Source organism: Phoca vitulina, unplaced genomic scaffold (assembly GCF_004348235.1).
Source record: "Phoca vitulina isolate PV1807 unplaced genomic scaffold, GSC_HSeal_1.0 scaffold1003, whole genome shotgun sequence".
NCBI classification, from domain to species: domain Eukaryota; kingdom Metazoa; phylum Chordata; class Mammalia; order Carnivora; family Phocidae; genus Phoca; species Phoca vitulina.
In genome coordinates this window covers 437-10851 of record NW_022590690.1, presented here as the reverse complement: position 1 = coordinate 10851, position 10415 = coordinate 437, and the positions used below count along the sequence as shown (strand labels likewise).

The window sequence follows — 10415 nt, the reverse complement described above, 5'->3', positions numbered from 1 at the left end:
AATGGTTGAAAGACCTCAATGTGAGACAGGAGTCCATCAAAATCCTAAAGGAGAACACAGGCAGCAACCTCTTCGACCTCAGCCGCAGCAACTTCTTCCTAGAAACATCGCCAAAGGCAAGGGAAGCAAGGGCAAAAATGAACTATTGGGACTTCATCAAGATAAAAAGCTTTTGCAAAGCAAACAGTCAACAAAACCAAAAGACAACCGACAGAATGGGAGAAGATATTTGCAAATGACATATCAGATAAAGGGCTAGTATCCAAAATCTATAAAGAACTTATCAAACTCAACACCCAAAGAACAAAGAATCCAATCAAGAAATGGGCAGAAGACATGAACAGACATTTTTCCAAAGAAGACATCCAAATGGCCAACAGACACATGAAAAAGGGCTCAATATCGCTCGGAATCAGGGAAATCCAAATCAAAACCTCAATGAGATACTACCTCACACCAGTCAGAATGGCTAAAATTAACAAGTCAGGAAACGACAGATGTTGGCGGGGATGCGGAGAAAGGGGAACCCTCCTACACTGTTGGTGGGAATGCAAGCTGGTGCAGCCACTCTGGAAAACAGTATGGAGGTTCCTCAAACAGTTGAAAATAGAGCTACCCTATGATCCAGCAATTGCACTACTGGGTATTTATCCCAAAGATACAAAAGCAGGAATCCGAAAGGGTACATGCACCCTGATGTTTACAGCAGCAATGTCCACAATAGCCAAACTGTGGAAAGAGCCAAGATGTCCATCAACAGATGAATGGATAAAAAAGAAGTGCTATATATATACAATGGAATATTATGCAGCCATCAAAAGGAATGAGATCTTGCCATTTGCAACGACGTGGATGGAACTGGAGGGTATTATGCTGAGCGAAATAAGTCAAACAGAGAAAGACATGTATCATATGATCTCACTAATATGAGGAATTCTTAATCTCAGGAAACAAACTGAGGGTTGCTGGAGTGGGGGGTGGGGAGGGAGGGATGGGGTGACTGGGTGATAGACACTGGGGAGGGTATGTGCTCTGGTAAGCGCTGTGAATTGTGCAAGACTGTTGAATCTAAGATCTGTACCTCTGAAACAAATAATGCAATATATGTTAGGGAAAAAAAAAGAAGATAGCAGGAGGGGAAGAATGAAGGGGGGGAAATCGGAGGGGTAGACGAACCATGAGAGACGATGGACTCTGAAAAACAAACTGAGGGGTCTAGAGGGGAGGGGGGTGGGAGGATGGGTTAGCCTGGTGATGGGTATTGAGGAGGGCACGTTCTGCATGGAGCACTGGGTGTTATGCACAAACAATGAATCATGGAACATTACATCTAAAACTAATGATGTAAATATATGGGGATTAACATAATAAAAAAAATTTTTTTAAATAAAAATAAGTGATCATAGTGTGAAAGCAATCTTTTTTTTTTCTCCCTTAGCGGTCTCAACAGTGGACTTAAAACATTCAGTAAACCATGCTGGAAACAGATGTGCTGTCCTCCAGGCTCTGCTGTTCCGCTTACAGAGCACAGGCAGAGTAGATTTACCATAACTCCTAAGGGCCCGAAGATTTGAGAAATGATAAAGAAGCACCTGCTACAAGTTAAAAGTCACCAACTGCACTGGCCCCGACAAGACGATCAGCCTGTCCTTGGAAGCTTGGAAGACAGGCACTGACTTCTCCTCTCTAGCCAGGAGTCCTAGATGGCATCTTCTTCCTGTGGGAGGCTCTTGCATCCACACTGAAAATCTGTGGGTCGGTGGAGCCGCCTTCGGTAATGACCTCAGCTCCGTCTTCCAGATCACTTGCCGCAGCTCCTCCATCGGCACCTCTTGCTTCGCCTGCACTTTTACGCCCCGGACATGGCTTCCTTCCTTAAACCTCAGGAGCCCATCTCTGCTAGCTTCAGACTTTGCTTCTGCAGCTTCCTCCCCTCTCTCCGCCTTCACGGAATTGAAGAGAGTCAGGGCCTCGCTCTGGGTTAGGCTGTGGCTGAAGGGAATGTCATGGCTGGCTTGACCTTTTATCCACCAAACGTTCTCCACATCAGCAATAAAGCTGCTTCACTTTCCTATCATTCAAGTGTTCACTGAGGTGGCCCTTTTAATTTCCTTCAGGAGCTTTTCCTTCGCATTCACAACTTGGCTAACTGGCACAAGAGGCCTTAGCTTTCCACATGCCTTCCTCACTAAGCTTTAATCATGTCTAGCTTTTGATGGAAAGTGAGAGGCGTGTGGCTTCTCCTTTCAGGTGAACACTTAGAGACTACCGTAGGGTTATTAATTGGCCTAATTTCAATATAGTTGTTTCTCAGGAAATTGGGAAACCCACAGAGAAGGAGAAAGACAGGGAAAGAATGGGTCAGTAGAACAGTCAGAACACACCCAACATTTATGGATTAAGTTTGCTATCTCATATGGGCACTGTTTGTGGCACCCTAAAACAATTTAAATAGTAACATCATAGATCACTGATCACAAATCACTATAACAAATATAATAATGAAAAAGTCTGAAATACTGTGAGAATTACCAAAATTACCAAACCTTCAATTTGTAAAATATGCAGTAACTGCAAAGCACAATAAAGCAAAGCACACTACAAGTTATGCCTTTACAGTAAATGGAAAAGTACCTAATTTAATCTCTTTCCAGTATACACCGTCTGTATAATTTTGGATGAAACTCACTTCCTCAGCTCTATAATATAACTTCATCTATTATGAAAGATAACAGTATGGACTTCAAAGTGTTAATTTAAAATTTAAATGACATTTTCCACATGTAGTGATTATATAGTACTTACATAGGAGGTGCTCAATAAATGTTAACCATATATGATTGCTATTCAAATTAGGTGATAATGTCAGTCCAAAAAATGACAGTGACAAAACACAGATTGAAAAGGTAAAATTGACCAGATCTAAGCACATTAATGGAACAGAGGAGAAATGCAGAAACAGATCCAAATGGATATGAAAGTTTAACATGACATAAAAACATAAATGCTATCATTTTTGTGAGACATCCTTAAGGATGGAAGGCAGGTCTTAAAACTTAAGCACCCTATGTGAATAGAGATGAAAGCTTTACAATTTTGAATTAGACTTCAAGGACAAAACAGGAAAGTGAAAAGAATAAAGAGAAAAGGATACAGGCACTGTATTAGGGAAAGGAAGAAACAGAAGAATCACAAAAAGATACAGTAAGAGTACCAATAGAAGAATCGGTACAGCAATTCCTATCGCAGAAGATAAATGCTAAGGGTGGGAAAGCCTGAAATGAAGTCATCTAAAAGAATCAAATTTTAATGCAATGTAATGATTTCATATGAAAATACTATTAAAACTGAAAATTCTACTTACTGACACAGCTATCATGGTACTATCTGGCTTCCATTCAGCTTGTTTGTAGGATCCAAACTGAGAAGATGATTTTTCAGGTTCCTTGTAGGTTACAATTAATACACTAGGCTGGAAGGAAAGAGGTTTATTTTATTAGTATCCCATAAAGATATATACAAAACAAATTTAAGATAATTTATCATTGAGTACTCTGAAAATCTAAAAATTCTAAATGTGTATAAAAGATAACAATATAAGCTATCAGCCCTAATTAGCGCAAACAAATCAACTAAAAAGGACCAAAAAGAAAGATGATCTGAAAAGGACTCTATCTATTTAAGTAAATAAAATGATACTAATAACCTTCAAAAACAGAAACAGGCCCAAATGGGTTCACTAGTGAATTCTATCAAATATTTAGGAAGAAATTATACAACCTCTCTGCAATCTATTCCAGAAAACAAAAGCAGAGATTACCTCTTAACTCTTTCTGAGGTCAGCATTGGTCAAAACCAGACAAAAACATTACAAGAATATAAAACAGCAGACCAATATCTCTCATAAACATAGCTGTAAAATTCTCAACAAAATATTAGCAAATCTCATCCAACAATGTTTGAAAAGAATGATACACTACAACCAAGTGGAATTTATTCCAGGTATGCAATGCTGGATCAACATGCAAAACCAATTAATGTAATCCATTACACATCAACAGGCTAAAGAAGAAAAAACCACATGATCACACCAATAGATGCAGAAAAAGAACTTGACAAAATGCAGTACCCATTTATGATAAAAACTCTCGGTAAACTAAGAATAAGGGGAACTTCTTCGATCTGACAAAGAATACCTACAGAGAACCTATAACTAACATCATACTCACTGGTAAGAAACTAGAAGCTTTCCTGCTAAACTCAGGAACAAAGTAAAGACATTCCCTCTCATCACTCCTTTTCAAAATCACACTGGAAGTCCTTGCTAATGTACTAAGAAAAGGAAATAAAAGATAACAGATTGGGAAGAAAAAAAAGTACAACTTTGTTTATATGTAACACAATTGCCTATATAGAAATTCAAAGGAACCACCAACAAACTAACATGGTAATAACAATGATTAGTAAGATTACAGAATGCAATATTCATATAAAACCCAATTGCCTTTTTATATAACAGCAATGAACAAGCAAATTCAAAATTAACAACACAACAGCATTTCTATTAGCAACCCAAAAAATATTTAGGCTTAAATCTAATAGAATATGTACAAGATACAGAGAAAGAAAACTACAAAACTTTGATGTACAAAATTTAAAATGAACTAAATCAGTGGAGGGATATTCCAAGTTCATGAATGGGAAGATCCAATATTGTCAAGATGTTAGTTCTTACAACTTCAACTACACATTCAACACAATCCAAATCAAAATCACAGCAAGTTATTTCAGAGATATCCACAGGCTGACTCTAAAGTTTATATGGAGAAGCAAAAGACCGAGAATGGCCAACTCAATATTGAAGAAGAACTAAGTTGAAGAACTTGATGCTACTTCAAGACTAACTATAAAGATACAGTAATGAAGACAATGTGGTATTGGCCAAAGAACAGAAAAGAGATCAACAGACCAAATAGCACCAGAAATAGACGCATATAGTCAAGTGACCTTTGACAAAAGAGCAAAGGTAATACAATGGAGAACACATGGTGTTTTCATCAAATGGTGCTGAAACAACTGGACATCCACTTTCTGTAGTATAAGTTCTAAAGGGTCATCTTGTGCTTTCCCTGCCATTGTCCTAGAAGCAGCCATTTTTCCAGGGACCCTGGTCCATTTTTATTAGAGAATGGTATTTAAAAAAGACCTGAGGGCACCTGGGTGGCTCAGTTGGTTAAGCATCTGCTTTTGGCTCAGGTCATGACCCCAGGGGCCTGGGATTGACTCCTGCACTGGGCTCCCTGCTCAGCGGGGAACCTGCTTCTCCTTCTGCCTGCTGCTCCCCCTGCTTCTGCACTCTCTCACTGTCAAATAAATAAAATCTTTTTTAAAAATTAAAGTAAAATAAAAAACAAGATCTGGAAAACAAGATGCATACTGGTAGTGGGGTGTCACTGCTTCTAGGTCCTCTCAGCAAACACAGTAGGATACAAACTTATACTAAACCATATATGACCACATTACCTCTCTTTCCTTCTATATATACATATGTATATATTTTCATACAGAAACACTGGAGGATAATCAAGCACAATGTGGTTTCTTCTAGCCTTTCTCCCTTACTTGTCATTTTTTTTTGTTATCATTTCATATAATTAATTCAGCTCTTTGTTCAACTCTACTATATGCACAGACTAGTTTGCAACTGCTAAGTATATTCCTATAGTAGACAAATTTACCAACTAGAATAGTTTTTATGGCTAACTTCTTTTACATTAGCATTTGGAAAATGTTACACAGGTTTTAAGTGTTCCCTTAAAACCTTTTTTTAATCTCTAAAAGCAAAATACAGAAGTTTCTAAGAAGCTAGCAATATTCTGAATACATTAGAATTGCTAGAAATCAGTTGTTTGTACTTCAAATATCAATTAAAAATTAAAAATCAGTTTCTTGGCAGGAGTGACATTGGCAAGATGGGACAGCAGGAAACTCTGGACTCTCCTCCCCCCAAAAAATACATAAATTCAGGAACACTTCACAAAAAAATTCCCTTTGGTGAGAAATCTAGAAACTAATAATAGAAAGGCACCTGAAAGCTGGATGAACACAAAATCAGACTCATCAAAGCTGCCAGGGTGATATGGGACACCCTCCTGCCAGAAGCCCCACCACCAACACAGAATAAAACCCTCCACCTCCATCTTCTTCTTGGGAAGAAGAGCCCACAAGTCCAATGCCACAACTTTTCTGGGGGCTGTCCAAAGGGAGGGAAGAGGGTCTGTATTGCCTTCCATGAGGCACTGATAAGACCTGGCATAATCTAGCCGTAAGGGAGGTTGTGAGAGCAGAAACAGAGTTTGGGCTAGCAGTTGCCATAGCCCCTCCCTGATTCAGCACAGAGCTAACGAATGGGGGGGGGGGGGGGGGGAAACAGCTTTCACCATCTCCGTAGGGAGAAAAAGAGTTGGATGGAGCATAGGACCATCCAACTTTTCTGAAGGACACCTCAGGAATGGCTTCAGTTCATTTGTTACAGTGCACTGAGGGGATTCAGCATACCCTAAACACTTGTCAGCCCCCACACACACACACATACACACACACACACACACACACACACACACACACACACACAAAAGAAGTGTGCTGGACTAGCATGAAGATTTGAGAGGTCACCAGAATCTCTGGCCAGACTGATTGGGGGGGGGGGGGGTCATCTTCTAATACATGAGACCAGTCCATGAAGAGTGGGACTGGTAACTGTTCTGTCTAATGCACAGACACCAAGAGAGTCAAGGAAAATGAAGAAACAGATCAATGTGTTCCAAACAAAGGAAAGAAGACAAAGCTCCAGAAACAGACCCAAATGAACCACAGATATATGACTTACCAGAAAGATAATTCAAAATAACCATCGTAAAAATGTTCACTGAGATTGGAAGAACAATGGAGGAGCAAAGTGAGAATTTCAACAAAGAGAAAATATACAATAGTACCAAAAAGAAATCATAAAGCTGAAAAATATAACTGAAATAAAAAATTCAATAGAGAGGTTCAACAGAAGACTAGATCAAGCAGAAGAAAGGATCAGCAAACTCTAATAAAGGTTACTGGAAATTATTCAATCACAAGACCAATAAGAAAAAAAAGAATACAGAAAGCTTAAGGAACTTATGGGACACCAAAAAGCAAACCAATATATGCGTAACAGAAAAAGAGAAAGAGAAATGACCTGAAAGCTTATTCAAAATAATGTCGAAAAATTCCCAAATCTGAGGAGGAAATGGACATACAGACCCAGGAAGCCCAAAGAAACCTAAAGAAGAGAAACTCAAAGAAATACACACTGAGAACAATTAGGATCTAACTGTCAAAAGTAAAAGCAGTGAGAATTTTGAAAGCCCAAGGAAAAGGCAACTTGTCATGTACAAAGGAACCCCCGTAAGACTAAAAGTGGGTTTCTCAGCAGAAACCCTGCAGCCCAGAAGGATGTGGGATGAAGAGCTGAAAGAAAAAAAGCTGCCAACTAAGAATACTATATCCAGTAATAGTGTCCTTCAAAAATGAAGGAAAGATAGTCTTTCCTAAACAAACAAAAGCTGAGGGAGTTCATCACCACTAGACTTGCTTACCAAAAATCACATTAGATTTAAGAACATACATAGGCTGAAAGTGACAGGATGAAAAAGATACTCCATGCAAACAGTAACCAAAAGAGAGCAGAGAAGATTTTATCAGACAAAAGTGACTTCAAGTCAAAAAGTGTCAAAAAAGAAAAAAGACATTACATAATAATAAAAGGGTAAATCCACCAGGAAGACCTAACAATTATAAATATATAGACACAGTAGTATATTATGTGTAACATCAGAACATCTAAATAAATAAAGCAATTATGTGCAGAACCGAATAAAGAAGTAAACAGCAATACAATAGTAGGGCATTTTAATATCCCACTTCCAGTAATGGATAGAACATAGAGACAAAAATCTATGAAGAAACTGAAGACTTGAACAACACTACAGGTCAAGTGAAGCTAACACGTATGTACAGAACTTTTTTTTTTTAATTTTATTTTATTATGTTACGTTAGTCACCATACATTACATTAGTTTTTGATGTAGTGTTCCACGATTCGTTGTTTGCGTATAACACCCAATGCTCCATGCAATACGTGCCCTCCTTAATACCCATCACCAGGCTAACCCATTCCCCCACCCCCCTCCCCTCTAAAACCCTCACTTTGTTTCTCAGAGTCCATAGTCTCTCATGGTTCACTTCCCCTCCGATTCCCCCTCCCTTCATTTTTCCCTTCCTACTACCTTTTTTTTTTTTTTTTTTTTTAACATATAATGTATTATTTGTTTCAGAGGTACAGGTCTGTGATTCATCAGTCTTACACAATTCACAGCAAAAACCATAGCACGTATCCTCCTCTGTGTCCATCACTCAGCCCGTCCCATCCCGCCCACCCCCCACCACTCCAGCAACCCTTAGTTTGTTTCTTAAGATTAAAAGTCTCTTATGGTTTGTCTCCCTCTCCAGTTTCACCGTTTCATCTTGTTTCATTTTTTTCCTCCCTTCCCCTATGATCCTGTGTCGTTTCTCAAATTCCTCATATCAGTGAGATTATATGATATTTGTCTTTCTCTGATTGACTTATTTCGCTTAGCATAATACCCTCTAGTTCCATCCACATCATTGCAAATGGCAAGATTGTTTTTTTGATGGCTGCATAATATTCCACCACCTTTTTTTTTTTGGCTGGGTACAGTATATTTTATTGATGGTACATGACAAGGTAGGGCTCCCCAAGCCCTTCCCCTTCTTCAGGGGGTCTGGGATGGAAACGGTGGAGGTCAGGAGATTCTCGTGTTTTGGGGGATAAGTTGGGGCAGGGACTCCCCAGCAGTTGAGGGCCTCTCTCTTCCTCTTACTCTCGCTGGGGCTGGTGGTCCAGGGGGTTCTTACTCCTTGGAGGCCATGTGGACCATAAGGTCCACCAGCCGGCTGCTATAGCCAAATTCATGGTCATACCAGGAAATGAGCTTGACAAAGTGGTCACTGAGAGCAATGCCAGCCCCGGCATCGGAGGTGGAGGAGTGGGTGTCACTGTTAAAGTCGCAGGAGACAACCTGGTCCTCAGCGTACCCCAGGATGCCCTTGAGGAGGCCCTCTGATGCCTGCTTCACCACCTTCCTTCTTGATGTCGTATTTGGCAGCTTTCTCCAGGTGGCAGGTCAGATCCATGACGGACACGTTGGGGGTGGGGACACGAAAGGCCATGCCAGTGAGCTTCCCGTTCAGCTCAGGGATGATCTTGCCCACAGCCTTGGCAGCACCAGTGGAAGCAGGGATGATGTTCTGGGCAGCCCCTCGGCCATCGCACCACAGCTTCCCAGAGGGGCCGTCCATGGTCTTCTGGGTGGCAGTGATGGCATGGACGGTGGTCATGGATCCCTCCACGATGCCGAAGTTGTCATGGATGACCTTGGCCAGAGGAGCCAAGCAGTTGGTGGTGCAGGAGGCACTGCTGACAGTCTTGAGGGAGTTGTCATACTTCTCACGATTCACATCCATCACGAACATGGGGGCATCGGAAGAGGGAGCAGAGATCATTACCCTCTTGACCCCACCCTTCAAGTGAGCCCCAGCCTTCTCCATGGTGGTGAAGACCCCAGTGGACTCCACAACATACTCAGCATCAGCATCACCCCATTTGATGTTGGCAGGATCTCGCTCCTGGAAGATGGAGATGGACTTTCCATTGATGACAAGCTTCCCGTTCTCAGCCTTGACTGTGCCGTGGCATTTGCCATGGGTGGAATCATACTGGAACATGTAGACCATGTAGTTGAAATCAATGAAGCGGTCACTGATGGCGACAATATCCACTTTGCCAGAGTTAAAAGCAGCCCTGGTGACCAGGTGCCCAATACGGCCAAATCCGTTCACTCTGACCTTCACCATCGTGTCTCGGGGACGCGGCTGGCACTGCACCAGAAGATGCGGCTGTCTGTCGAACGGGGAGGAGCAGAGAGCCTATATACCACCTCTTCTTTATCCATTCATCTGTTGATGGATATCTGGGCTCTTTCCATAGTTTGGCTTTTGTGGACATTGCTGCTATAAACATCGGGGTGCACATACCCCTTCAGATCACATTTGTATCTTTGGGGTAAATACCCAGTAGTGCAATTGCTGGATCATAGGGTAGCCCTGTTTTCAACCTTTTGAAGAACCTCCATACTGTTTTCCAGAGTGGCTGCACCAGCTTGCTTTCCCACCAACGGTGTAGGAGGGTTCCCCTTTCTCCACATCCTCACCAACATCTGTCGTTTCCTGACTTGTTAATTTTAGCCATTCTGACTGGTGTGAGGTAGTATCTCATTGAGGTTTTGATTTGGATTTCCCTG

General features: G+C 41.0%; 1 pseudogene; it reads right to left on the bottom strand.

Moving 5' to 3' along the window:
- Positions 1 to 8790: 8790 nt before the first annotated feature.
- On the bottom strand, positions 8791 to 10053 carry LOC116629459 (annotated as a pseudogene).
- Positions 10054 to 10415: the final 362 nt, after the last annotated feature.